At 40.6% G+C, this 14,972-nt stretch overlaps 1 protein-coding gene across 2 annotated transcripts in view; it reads left to right on the top strand.

The window, feature by feature from the left end:
- ARPP21 (cAMP regulated phosphoprotein 21) overlaps positions 1 to 14,972 on the top strand; it is a 213,669-nt gene that overhangs the window by 32,785 nt on the left and 165,912 nt on the right. The gene's annotated exons all lie outside the window — the stretch shown is intronic.

Raw genomic sequence — 14,972 nt, 5'->3', positions numbered from 1 at the left:
TACTTCTGTTGGTACTTTGTTTGACCAATTTGCTTTGATCCCTCTAACAAAGAAACAGCCATTTTGATTCTGGTTTTGGCTCAGAAAAATTGAGTTTGGTGTATACAGGCCTCTACCCGAACTAGATCTCTGTCCTCCAGGCGTATTTCAAATGATGAGGAAGGTGGGTCTTCGTCCCCATCCCGCTCAAGAAGCTGTTACGAGAGCTGAGTGGGACTCTGTGGATCACTAGCAGTGACTGAAGGGGAGCCAGTGTGGGGGGTTACACTCTGGGTTACTAGAAATCAGTCTGCAGGAAAAAAAGGAAAAGCTGTGATTAGCTATGCAGGGAGAATGACCATGGGACGAGGAGTCCAGCTGGATGAGAAGCGAGTCAAGGTTACCATCAGGAGCTTTCAGCAAAGCATCACACTTGAATCCACACAAATGCACTGTTTCCAGAACCTGAAGTGGTTCTCAAGGACCTTGCATGCAAACCTTGCTTTTAGAAACTTCTGTGAAGTTCCCTCTACCCCAGCAAAGTATGTGTTTAATTCCCTTTGGATGTTGTTGCACCTGAACAACACTAACCTCCTAGATCTCTGCTAGGAAATGGCAGAATTAGTTTTGCCTGTGTCGCTTTAATTAGCCCCTCCCTGCTCTGCACATAAATAATTTACTCTTTGGAAAATAGAATTTAACTGCATGATTAAATTTTTCCCTCTGGACTTATGCTTCTTTCATTGCAAAGAATAGCTCTGATACAGCAACAAATACATACTGTGCAGCAAAGGATGCTGTTTACCTACAGATCCTCTGCCTCACCTGTTGCAGAAATTAGGGACTGTATAGAGGAGCTGAAAATGGAGAAAGTAAATTGTCATAGTGAAATGCTTTTCTGAAGGCTTTTTTTCTTGCTTCTGCCATGTTGTTTGGATGCAATATTTATTAAAACAAGACAAAGGCAGAGAAGCCTTTTACAAGTCCCATTTGAATAGTTCCACAAACTGTTGCCTTAAAACAGAAAATGTTGTCTCTTTGACTGAGAGTCAGTCACTGACCATGTGAAAGCTACAGTGCTGTTTCACTGGTTGCTTCCATAATGGATCCAATGAGCTTTTTTTACGTTACACCGAATAGGAGCCGTGGTGCTCACATGGTCACCTCCTCCTCCTCAGCTGAAGGCATACTAACTTCCATGTAAGCTACAGTAACTGGGAGTTGAGAGGCAGTCACATCAGAGGGACTTTCAAATTCAACTGCAGCAGCACCTCACTGAAACCAGTCTTTCCATTGGGAGCGAAAGGTCTTCATTTTAACAGAAACCCGAGGGGCTCATCTCTATGAGCATTTGAAGACTCACAGCATTAAATGAAATCAGTGCGAGATGTGCTTTGGACATAAAAGATGCCATTGAATGCTAAGTACATGCAAACTCTCTAAGCAAGCTGAATGCCTCTGTTTTTAAAATCTAAGCCTCAATCCCTGTAATTTAAAATGGAGTTAGTACAACCTCTTAATCCCATAGACTTTTGAAAAGAAAAAATGAATATTTCCAAAACTGCTTGAATGCTATAGTGGTACATTCCAAAGAAAACTCTGTAAGCAGATTGTTATATTCAAAGCAAGGAGTAAAGTGCAAAGCTTGAACCACTAATGTTGATGAGAAACAAAATACTGAACCGCTTCTCACAAAGCGAGTGCCATCCATCCAGTGTGTTGTATGGTCCAAGGAATCTGCGGTTAAAAACTCTTTGCTAATGCATTCTCATAAAGGGAGTAAACTGGAGTTGCACAGACCATTTGAAGCTGCTCGAGGAAGCAGGAGGTTAGGAGTAGCCTTGAGAGTGAAGTGATCAATAAGGTGCAGATAAGCAGGCTATTTATAATACTCTGAAATTTATCCCATGGCTGTCATCGCTGCACGTGCAGACTTATCCGTCTAATTGCAGGAAACTTTTCCGTAAGGTCAAGTTTCTTTCCTTATAAGAATGGCAGCGATTTGTCTTGTTCATTGGTTTTTGCTAATTGTGAGTCTTTATGGAGAGTTTTTCATACGTGTTTCTTCTCAGTATCACTCAAAATAATTTTTCTAAATGCAATTCACTGTTATATTTGGAAAAGAAAAAAAGTAGTACAAATTTACCCTTTTTTCTAAGCGTGAATACTAGAACCTGCTCCAACTCTGCTGTAGGCTCTTTTGTAATAAACTGTTTTAATTACAAGTAGTCTTGCTGTCCATGATAAAATTGCATAATGGTGCTGCATTGCGAGTTGTGACTGATACCTCTGTCTCTTTCTTTCCCTGACTTTCCCCTTCCCTGAACTGCGCTTTTGGCAAGTGTCACAGAATCATAGAATTGACCAGGTTGGCAGGGATCTTTCAGATCATCTAGTCCAACCATCAACCTAACTCTGATAAAAACCATCACTAAACCATGTCTCTAAGCACTATGTCAACCCGGCTTTTGAATACCTCCAGGGATGGTGCCTCAACCGCTTCCCTGGGCAGCCCATTCCAAGGCTTAAGAACCCTTTCCGTGGAAACATTTTTCCTAATATCCAATCTGAACCTCCCCTGGTGCAACTTGAGGCCATTTCCTCTTGTGCCATCGCCTGGGACTTGGGAGAAGGGACCGAATGTACTTCCATTTAGTCACTTGGATGTGCTGAGCAGCTGATGCTAATTGATTAGAAATAGCAAACTAGTTTATCGAGCAAGTGGGTTTGTGCGTGTGATTTTGGAGTTCAGCTTGTGGGGTAACTCAAAGGAACAAGAGGTACATGAGCGGAAATAAAATCTCACGACATCAAACAAAAGCATAAAATGGAGCAGATGTGCAAAAGTGGAGGTTCTCCCTTACCTTCTGCATCAAGTCAGAGTTAAGGAGACAGTCTTGAATGGTCTGTTACTGGCTGGAGTGCTGCAGAAAAGATTAATAAATTTATGAAGCGCTTAAACTTGCCTCCCAGACTAAGCTTAAAATCTTGTTTAGCTCCTTTGAACTATGAAGGGCCTTCTACTTTTATTAAACAACAGAAAGCACATTGGTCCTCATAATGTTGGGTTCTTATGCGTCCAGATTTGTCAATTTATTGAGTAATGTAAAGTTTTTTGTTTTTCAAGGAAACAGTATTCCAAATGCAATATAAAACAGCAAAGAAAGTTATTCTGCATTTTTTCTGGAGCTTCTGAATCCTGTCTTCCTTTTACATAGCTCTAATTTATTTTGTGTGAATGTGTCAGAACTTAATAAAAAGGCTAGGAGCATTACCATTTTGTGATTGAGAGAGACAAGCGAAGTGAGGGCTGAGTGATAATGGCCTATTCCTTTCAGGGAAAGAGCCTTGAGTAATATTGTTCTGCAGGTGAGATAGAAGTTTGTTTTAATTCCCAGTCAGGGAATTAAAACCTGATTACTCAGGATCCCCTGAAACTCAGGATCCCCTGAGTATTTTCTGCTCCTGGGTCTAGTGATAACAGTGAAAAATAAACAAGGCAACAAGAAACAGCAGGCACTATATGGGTATCATTGGTTAGCCAAAGCTTTCTCTAGGTGGCTTTTTTTCCCCCCTAATAACTGTCTTTTTTCATGATATAGAAAGCCATCTCTGGTCACGTGAAGAAAGTTTCAGAAGCCAAGTCAAAGGAAAGCAGGAACAGGATTTTACAATGAAATTTGTTGACAACTGAAAACACTTAAGAGAAAAAAGGGTCTCACAAGGAATATATAAAAAAAAGTACTTTTTTTTAATTAAATTGTTTTATTTTCAGTTATGACCTTATCTGCTAAGCTGTTTCTTTGCATAAGACCTGATACTGTAGAAGGCTTAGGTATCTGATGTGCTCTCTGGTGGTCCAGTATCGCCCACAGTACAATTGCTCATTAATATGGTTGCATTTTAATTATGTTTTAAGAGTTCACTGTAATCATAGAATCATCATAGAATATCTCAAGTTGGAAGGCACCCATAAGGATCATCGAGCCCAACTCCCTGCTCCTTGCAGGACTAGCTACAACTAAACCATATTACTAAGAGCGTTGTCCAGATGCTTCTTGAACTCTGTAGGACACATTTACCTTGGGACTAAGGCAGAATGCATGCAAAACACTAGAAGTGACCAGTTTACAAGATACACTAAACCTTCTTGATTTCTTTCTAGGGAATTTTTATATCCTAATGCTAAGATTAGTAAAGTAAAAAAACCCAACCAAACAATAAAAAAACTACAGTTATTTTTCTGTTATGGTGAAATCTCTGAACAGTTTAGACAAGAAGACCTAGTTTCAGTTAACCTGAATTGTTCAACATCAGAACAGGATCCAGCATTTTTCATCAGGGGATTGTATACTTTTGTAGGCAAACCTAGTTTGAATACGGTCTTTCACCCCTTCTGTGCGAGACTCCACATGCAATGGGAGCTGCGCTGTTTAACAGTGGGAATCGCCTAACAGAAAGGATGTTAATGGAAAGGAAATGCTATTGTATTTGAGTTTTTTGTTAAAGATCTTAACAAATTGGCCTTTAGCAGTGAGTCTTTACCACAATCTCAGGATGCTCTGGGATCTCTCATTTCTCTGACTTCACAGCTCTAGAGAGTGCTACCAACAGCAGAACACAAAATTTGGCTCGTTCCCGCTCCTCTGGAGTTGACCAACTCTTTCCAGTCAGCCGCAGATTAGACTTCCGCACGGCAGTAAGTAGGGACTCCACTGGAAAATCTAGCCAATATACAACAGAGCTTTGGTTTCCCTAGTAGAGTCAGAGTGAGCAATTAGAATCTATCACTGAGTTTCTATAGGGCTTCTTTGGAAACTGCAGATTGTATTTAGGCAGTCAGTGCTGTTCTGCAATGCATGGGGCTGTTTTAGATCCTGAACTTACCTGAAATCACTTTGCACCCTTTATTTTGTCACGATTCAGGTAATCTGTAACTTTATTGGACACCCTGTGTCACTTGGCAGTGTAATTAATGGGTAGCAGGCTTTATTTCCCTCTCCTTTTCTGCTGGAACAGCATTCAGGGAGGCTGTTCTTCTGTCCAGAGCATCTCCAAGGCTTCCTGCCCACAGGTATCAATGCTTCTTTCTCTTGAGGCTTACTGCTCTTGGCAAGACGGGTAAGATGCATCAAGTAACCTTCCAGATCACCATTCAAGGCACGTTGTTTGCTGTTTCTGTCTTTTTCTTTGGGGTTTTGAAAACAACATACATAATTCATGTAGCAGGTGCAATTTTGTGTTGTCATTGTCCTACAATATGGTGTGTAGTAGTAATCAGTAAATTAAAAAAAAACATTGGAAATTAAGAGGCCATGGTGGGAAGTCAAAATATGCGGATACTCTTAGTAGGTGAGCTGGAAATGAAATGCTGCAGTTGTGTGCTACTACTGCCATTCACGTTTTTCTCGCTGCTTATTTTTCCTGTGTGTCATGCCTTGAGGGCCACCTCTATCAATTAGGAGTTTAATTGGAACTGGAAGGATCATGTAATAGACTTACAAGCTTAAGTTAGCCGCAAATGTAGAGACACATGCTTAAAAGTGAAAACAAGAAAATAATAATAATAATAATAATAATAATAATAAAACCCAGATCACAGCTTAAGATGCTTTTCAGCTTCTCAGGGAGGCAAACGAGTTTTACAGTACTAATTAACATTTTAGGGCATGCTATATCTGAATAGCAGGAGACTGTATGTGTGTGGGAGGTGTCATTTCACCACAGAAAGATAGAAATAAATAAAACAGTCATTTTCTGAAAAGTAAGATTTTGGTACAATAAGATGTAATAAGTAAGATGTGGTACAATAAAAAGGTGAAAAGCATGTTTTTACTATCAAACGAAGAATTTGGGTGTTTTGGCAAATGGCGTTAGAAAAGTGCAGCACTAAAAAAGTCAGGGAAGAAGATGTGGTGTACGTGCATGTAGCTCTCTCCTCGTGTTGTTAATTGCCTCTCCAGCAATCAAGCTGTCCTTCCTCCATTTCATATGCAACAAAGATGCCAAGAAAAGTTGCCTGGCCCTTACCCCCTCACTCCACAGATACAAACACTAAAGCCCACGGTTGGGGCTCCTCTGTCAGCACAATGAGTTTAGGACTCTCCGTGAAGCCTCCGTTCCACAGATCTTTATCGACCTCTTCATTACTGGTCTCCTTCGCGCATTGCTTCCTCGCATCCCAACCGCGTGGCCACCGATGCCGACCTCAGCCCCTCTGTGCTGAGATGCATCCACTTGAACAACGCTCCTTCTATTGTTTCAACTGCATAACTGTTATTTCAAGTTGCAAAATCCATATTCTTTACCTCCCCACTACACATGATGACCATGTCTGGACTGCTAAGACCTTACATTTTTGCACTTAACTTGAAGACTCTTGAGCTGCTAACATTGACATGGATAATATATGGACTTTATAACAGCCTTCCAGTACCTGAGGGGGCTACAGGAGAGATGGGGAGGGACTCTTTGTCAGGGAGTGGAGCCATAGGACGAGGGGTAACGGTTTTAAACTGAAAGAGGAGAGATTTAGATTAGATATTAGGAAGAAATTCTTTGCTGTGAGGGTGGGAGACACTGGAACAGGTTGCCCAGAGAAACTGTGGCTGCCCCATCCCTGGAAGTGTTCAAGGCCAGGCTGGATGGGGCTTTGAGCAACCTGGTCTGGTGGGAGGTGTCCCTGTCCATGGCAGGGGGGTTGGAACTCGATGATCTCTGAGGTCTCTTCCAAGCCAAACCATTCTATGATTCTGTGGTTCTTCTTTCCAGTGCCACCCCCGCCATGTGGCACCTACCTAACAGCCAGGTTTACACAACTTCTCCCCTTTTCCTGGTGTCTTGCTTCATAGGTCTCTTCTAGATGCCTCATTGATTTTCTGGAAAGGTCGTGGATAGAAGAAGTATGCTTGTAATGAAAAAATACCATGAAATCTTTAAAATACTTTATTACCATTTAATGTGGAGTTATCATCTCACTAAATTTGTTTGCATGTATCTTTTTTGTATGTATGTGTGCATTTGAGCCCTAAACTTGTGTTTCACTATGCCAGGATAGTGATTTAGGACGTAATAAATATTTCGTAGGTCTTCCTAATGGGAGGGGGTTGATATTTTAGCATCTGGCCATTGTAATGATCCCACTTAGGCAAATAAAAGGAGTTTGGCATGAACTGAAAAAAAAACTGTGACTAAGAAAAAATCAGTAGCAACGAGCAATTGAAAGCAGTGGATTGTAAACACCAGGAAGGAAATTTGTCTTGCTGGGGCAAAAAAAAAGGGAAACTAACTTTCCAAGGAGACTTAGGTAAATCATAAAACTAAATTGCAGACAAAATAAGTACTAAATGAAATGCCTGAAGAGAAATCTTGATATGAGCAGCAATTACACATTTTAATGTTATTTGTAAGATAATGGAGATGATTAGGACAGGTGTCCGATTATATATTCTGTTTATAATTAAGCCGTTATTTGATATCATTTTAAAACCAGACAATACCGGAAACTGAAGAACACGGCAGCAGTTTTTTTGTAGAAGTCTATTCTTTGTGAATCTCTGTGGCCAACTGTGTGTGGGCGTCTAGAGTTTTGTTGTTGAAGGAATCATCAGTCAGTCGTTACGATACAACGCTGGATGCACTCAGCCTTGCGTTCTTGTGCGTTATAGAAGTTAACTGACCAAAAGCCTCCTTGAATATAGCTTCTTTATGTTGTCTTGCTCTCATGAAGGAAAATGGAAAGAGAAATACCCCACTGAGGTGCAGTTCCAGATAGCATTCCTGCATTTTTCCAGAAATATCCCAGTGAAGTGTGTTAGAAAGTTAAACGATAGAAAACCTCACCAGCTCACACTCTTGGCTTTGCCATTGTTTGTGGCAGATTTGTGTATAAAGTGCATTTTCCAGCTTCTTACAATTCTGGGGGGAAAAAAAAAGCAAAAATAAAAAAAAATACTTTTAATGTAACTGAAAATGTATGCACACAGCTATCTATTTTATATTTCTGTGTTGGACAGATTATGAAAAAATAGAAGTTTCAAGTTGCATGTTTTGAATGCAGAAATCTGAACATATTTCAATTCTGAGAAGTACAAGAAATGTTTTTGAACAAAGATTGTTTAAAGACAAAGCAGATAATTTAAAATATATAAAAATTGTTGTAATTATCTTTAACATTTCTGATGTGTTAGCCTTCTGATGAAAGCTACAGCTCTTGTGAAGTTTTCACAAATGGTGAATTTTTTCTTTAAAAGATAAATAACGAAAGAAGTGGCTGTTAAAAAGCAGGTCCCGAGATCCATCCCGACGGTGTGACTCATGCTCCTGAAGCTTATTCTGTGCCTGATACATCAACGTTTGCTAGTCTGCACTAGCCGGTAGCTTGCTGTCTATTGAAAGAGGATAAGACGACTTTTAAAGCAGGAGACCAGACTTTTGCGACACGTATGGCAAGACCTGCAGCTGACAGTGTTAGCAGAGATTTAGCGAGAGTTTAGGATGCTGCCTGCCTGTTAGCGCTGCTACGCGCCGTGTGTCTCTTGTCTCGGAGAGGACATCGCGCAGCCGGGTGTCAGAAGCACCGGCCACTTAATAGTAACCCCGGATCGGTGCTCCCTGTGCTCAGGGATCCACCGAACCGGGGCTCTCTCTGGATGGAAAAGATAAGGTAGGGAGGCGGTGGTGCTGTGGGGCTGAACGTTCGCCTGATGCCTGGGATGATATGATTAAGCGAGAAAAGGAGGGGGAGTTTCTAATCTGTGTTCGTGTGTACGTATTCACAGGCGTATGTATACACAAGCCTTTAAATGCGCTCCTGTTCCAAAAGGTTTGAAAATCAGAAAGTAAGCAAAAGCTGCATTCTTTTATCTAAGACATCATGAGGTTGTTTAAAATACTCGCGTTACGGATCTCTGAACATCTCTTTAGGAGGCTGCAGCCTTCAGACATACCTGCAAGCTCTCCACTGAGTTGCTGTGTGTATTACCGACAGTCTTTGGTGAAGAATATCTTTCAGTAAACCATAAAAAGGATAAAATACATGAGTATAGATTCGCACCAGCTTTTTTTTCCTAAGCTGTTTCACACGTTCCCCCAGCCTTAAATCAAGGTTACCTGACACGTACACCATGATTATACACAGAAGATTTTAAAATGTCATTTAGCAATAATTAGTTTTCATGAAACAATTGAAAGGTAGCAGCGTTTTCTCAGTAACTCTCTCTGGAGACAATCAGCTGCTTCACTAGAGCTCAGTCTTTGCTGCAGGTTCATTTTCCTTTCATCTTTTGCTTCACGGAATGAAACAAAAAATAGAAAAATACAGAAAAACCACAAAACTGTAATCTGAAAGAGTTACAAAGTGAACACTTGGCATACAACCAGATTATATGAAAGGGCATTGGCTTTATGTTAAGAATGTCACTGGTATCTAATTATCCAAACCAAACTGTTCTAAGAAAAGGCCATTTTGACTGTATCACTTAAAATTGTGTTTTGTATGAAGGTTAAACTCAAATCTTACTGCCTTATCAACTTCCCTATGCTCAATATTAATGTATACACGTGAGTATATAGACGAAGAAAACATTTGTTCCAAATATTTGGCTTGAAATTGCAATATATGCCGGGTAATAAAATAGTGGGAGGTCTGCTGAAGGATCTAAACAACCGTTCTTGCAAGAGAAAATCGCACCTCGGTGATCTGTTAGTCTTTGTCACAGAAGAGAGAGGAAGGAAGTTGGATGGCTTTGCTTGATTCAGGCCATGATCCTCTCCAGCTGAGCTCCTGGTGGCTTGACGGTCACCGGGAGACCGTGAAGGGCCTAAGGAGAGCATTCAAGCTTTTGTGGGTGGTTTGTGCACGCTTTCTCTCGCGTTTCTCCCTTGAAATAAATATTGGAGAGCCTTGTTCTGAAGCGGAATGTTGAAACCTTGGCAGCCTGTCAAAAAGATGTCGCTTGTTTGCTAGCCAGCCGTTGGAGGTTTTTTTGCACGAACGGTAGTTAAGATGGGGAAACGGACATCAAAATGCAGGCTTTTTGGCAATATGCGTTTGTGGCTAAAAATGTTAATTAGGAATGTGATGAATTAGGAGGCATTAGGAATGCGTGATTGGGAACAGTAAAGAGAAATGTTGTCATGTTGTTAGGCGACTCATAAATAACGTTTTCACTTGGAGTAACCGGTACAGAACGGGTCACTTTTTCTGAGAGAGGATTCTGTGGGGCGAAAGGGTATTTCAGAAAAGAATGACAACAATGAATAAAGGCACAGGAAAGGTCTCATATGAAGTGAAAAACTTGATTACCTTAGAAATAAGAAAACTCCAAGGTGACATAAAAGTACCTAAAGCAGTGAATGGTCACAAACAGGTAGATGAGGAGCCTCTGTGTTGTAATGCTGGTGGAATTTATAGGTGGGGATGTTAAACATTAGAAAGTAAATACTCTTTGCCATGATATCAAAGTTCTATGGGGTATTGTTAGCAAAATTCATACACTTGAATCTTCGCCATTTATATGGATAAAGAAAAACATCTCAAGTTTAGTGCTAGGAAAGAGCTTGGGAAGAGTTATTTAAGTATTTCTTTTAGTTCACTTCAAGATCAGAGGTAGGATTCTGGAGGGATCAGACCCACTATGGTGATTTCTACGTGCGTTTATTTGTGCACATCTCACAAATGCCCCTTCCTTTACGGGAAATATAAGTGCAGAGAGAAAAAAAAAAAAAAAAAAGGAGATGAAAGTTCATAGCACGCCTTTTGCAAAAATGAACAGGTGGAGGAAAACTTTCTTATGGCAACTGAAATCAAATAATAACAACAAACACTTTCAGGAAGGCCTGAGATGTATGAGGAAAAGGAACCCATTTGCCTTCTCAATGAAAATGTATGGTCTGTATTATGTCTCATGAATATTATGACCCTCTTAGAATATGAGAAAGGGAAAGTGAGACACAGCGAACTAAATGTTTCTTTTTCTGCAGAATTACATGGAAAGTGCTAGGATTTCTCACAAGCTGCAACAACAAAAAAAACTTTGGTGGTTTTTTTTTTGTCCTTTGGTGCATTAATTGCATGGACTGTATTTATATTGCATGCATTACGTTCCAGCACATTGTTCTTTTTTTGTTCTCAAATTGGCTTGTTTTCTCAGCAAAGCTTGGATAGTTAACAGAGACGTGTCATTCATCTCAAAGTCCTTTCTAACTTCATGACTGATCTTGCTTGCCTTTGATTAAATTGTGTTTTAAAACATACTTTCACTTGGGCTTTTGTAATTTTTCCAGCTGCCATTTCTCTTCTCACCAGCTTGCTCAGGCCATTTCAAATGTTTTTACTGGAAAATAATTCTCTTGAGACATATCACATAGCTAAAATGCAAAACAAAAGAGAATCTAATTTACCTGAGGGAATAATGCTTAGAAGAAGACCTACTGCCGAGTATCAAATAATAGCCTAGTAGTACTCCAGAACAACAAATGAATGTATTCCTCTCTTGCTGGGATTCCTACGTGCAGGACATCACTGGGAGAGCTGGAACCCGAAGTTTCTCATTCCATCAGAAACTGGGGCTTGTTTGCAAAACAGATAGTTCCTCTATTGCAAAAATAGTATCACTTTCTATTCCAGGTGCAATAACAGCAGTTGAGTACTGACCTGAAAAAAATAGTCATTGTGCCTCCAAAGCAAGCTGCTATAAACAAACATCTTTCCCTCACAGTCCACCTTCATGGACATAGTGGTTTACTGTTGGAATCGAGCAATTGTTTTTGGTCTGTAATCAGTTGTTTTTCTTTCTTTTCTTTTTCCTTCTGGCTCCGGAGGAGGCCGGCAGTTACATCTGTTAGAGTTAAGATACACTGCAGTGACTTTTCTGATACTGGAGCCCTGTAGCATATTGGCTATGCAGAAGCAAGGAGATAGGCTTTTCTGTCTACATGATCTATAACACTATGCTGCTAATTCAAGACGAGTGAACTATTTTTAGAGGTTACCAAATGACTCAGAATAAAGAAGCAATTGTATAACAGATGCGAAACCGAACAGTCAGATTATCTGGCTGTTAAAAAACTGGAAGAAATCAACCTAATTTCAGTTCAGCTGGAGGGAGTAGGCTTCTTTAAGAGCACCTCAAGTTAATTTAAAGTGTGTTCCTGAATATAGAACCTTTGCTATCATGAGCTACAGATGCTTTAAAAAACAAATAACCCCTTTCCCCCTCTTCTGATGACAAATATGAATTTTAGTGCAAGAGATTTATGCTAGTGTTTGATGTTCACGGCATTGCACCTGGAGTTTTAAATCCCATTAGAAACTGCCTATCTTATTAAATGAGGAGTTTAATAGTATGCTTGGATAGTCGACAGCCAAAACAAGATCAGTAGTCTTTACACAGAGTAGGAAAAGTGATAAAAATGATGATGACTGAGTACGTACTAAGTGTCAGCTCTGTCAGGTTCATGGGCTTGAGATTTAAGTTTTAATATAATATTTCTCAAACCTTATTGATTGTTGCTACTTAAAATTCACAGGTTCCCCTCAGAATGCTTCAGGAACATTGAAAATGTCACTACAAACTCAACACCTGGGAAGTTTTGCATTTGAGTTAAAAAAATAAAAATGACTGCAGTGTTTACTCTTAAAAACCAAGACAACCTAATGGCCTTAATATTTCAGCAGTTTTCCGTGGCAGTTTATTAGGTGCACTGCATGGGGTTAAGACAGAAGTTTTTCGTTACATAACAGGAAATAAGAAATTTTTAAAACTTCACCAATGTTGTCTAACACTCACAGGATCACAGAATGCTTTGGGGTTGGAAGGGACCTCTGGAGATCATCTAGTCCAATCCCCCTGCCAAAGCAGGTCCACCCAGAGCAGGTTGCACAGGAACGTGTCCAGGCGGGTTTGGAATGTCTCCAGAGATGGAGACTCCACCACCTCTCTGGGCAGCCTCTTCCAGGGCTCTGCCACCCTCACAGGAAAGAAGTTCCTCCTCATGTTTAGATGGAACTTCTTATGTTCAAGTTTGTGCCCGTTCCCTCTTGTCCTGTCCCTGGGCACCACTGAAAAAAGACTGGCCCCATCCTACTGACACCCTCCCTTTAAGTATTTATAGGCATTGATCAGATCCCCCTTCAGTCTTCTCTTCTCCAGACTAAAAAGACCCAAGTCCCTCAGCCTTTCCTCCTAAGAGAGATGCTCCATTCCTTTAATCATCTTTGCAGCCCTCCCTCTGCTGTACCCTCTCCAGCAGTTCCTTGTCCTTCTTGAACTGGGCTTTACTCCTGTAAAGATGGGTGGTAAAAATTAGGCTCAGGTGAAATCTGTGGCCTGAATTCAGCAGGGCTTTGATTTCACCCCAGCTGCCAAAATTATACTTTCTTCTACCAGATGAGGAAATATTGGTAGTGAAGTGACTCGTATTGTAAGATAGGGTAGCCTGCCGTGGGCATGATAAGGTGGAACCACCAGATGGAATCAGTGGTGCTTAACCTTTGCATTTTCAGCTTGGGGAAAAAAACCCATATACATCGAAGGCATTAGAAACACTGGCAGAGTGAAGGAGGGCATACCCCGTTCCGGCTGAGATGAGGGCTGATAGCGAATCCGCGCTGGTTGAGTCAAGAGGTGGAAACTTTCCTGCTGCGTTGGATTTTTCAGGTAAATAATGGTGGAGCTCCTTCCTGCTTCTGTGGTGGAGGCTAGGTGTCGGAGAAGCTGATGCTCGCAGGGCTGTGGGGAAGGAACAGAGCTGTGACCAGTTCCTAGAGCTCACCTTGGTGTGTGTTTCTTGTCTTGGTGACACCGAGGTACAGAGAAAACTCCACTAGTGAAAGGGAAACAAATGCAGTTCCACTGCATCTTTTTCTGCTTGGCTTTCCAGCCCTAATGAATGAAAATTCATCTGGAGAAACACTAATTGGGTTTGACACCACAAACACAGCAGTAATGGAAGCAGGTTTCTCAGCTAGGGACTGATGATCTAACAAGCTCTCTCAATGAGATTAGCTAGTTTAAGGTCTTGTGACATTATTCATTAGTTTTCTAACACACTAATCTTTACAGTACACTTCCCAATTTGATGTTTTATCTCCTTCTCTAGCTAAGGGCTCTGTTCTTTTCTACCCAAGATAATGTTTCTTGTTAATTCGTGGACAATCAGCAGCAAAAAAAAATAGCACTCGCTGGCACATCACCCTTCTCAAAATATCTCTCAGGACGTTTGTTTCACATCAGTGTCATTTTATCATCCGTGGCAAGGCGACCAGATGAGTTGATCAAGAAGGCATCAGTAAGTGCCTATAAACAGATAGCTGGGAATATTTGTCAGTGCTGAAATTATTTTTATGCAAGAGAACTGGTCGAACGCTATTGTATTTTCAGGAATGGTCAAACTGCGGGAGTGAAACAGTTGATTGCCTGGAGGAAGTATCAAAATTCTGTGCTTTGCAAGTTCTTTGTTCATGCCAGCCCAAGAATTTGAAAAGGAGAAAGGGTCAGAGTGTCTGCAATTCCAAGCTGCATACATGAGCGTGGCAAGAAAGGAGTGCCAGAACTAATGTATGTGGTATGTAAATAGTATTGGCCGTGTTTAGGCATCATCAGGATTGCAGCAGCTCTGTATATTGCCAGGCTTTAGAATCACCTACAGTTCTTGTGATTATTCTTACTACTTCTTGTGATAATTTGTTATCAGTGTGAAAAATTCTTACTATTCAAAGTAAGGATGTTGCTCTCACATCAATCTAAAATAAAACTTAGTTGCTATCGTAGAATAGCTGCATTTAACCGAAAGGGCAAGTATTAGGTTCAGTTGAGGGGACACAGGAGTTGCAGAGGGAAAACGTGCTACTCCTTTGCTCCTGACAAAACTGTAACATGGGAGAAGAAGTGTTTCATATGCATAAATAAAAATCAACAAATGAAATGCATCTAACAGTATTTGTTTGTCTTGGCGGTTTCACACATTTCTTCTTTTATAATGAATCATAA

The sequence above is a fragment of the Numenius arquata genome, chromosome 7 (assembly GCF_964106895.1).
Source record: "Numenius arquata chromosome 7, bNumArq3.hap1.1, whole genome shotgun sequence".
NCBI lineage: Eukaryota > Metazoa > Chordata > Aves > Charadriiformes > Scolopacidae > Numenius > Numenius arquata.
The sequence above is the reverse complement of the archived record's forward strand: the minus strand, read 5'-3'. Positions and strand labels throughout refer to the sequence as shown.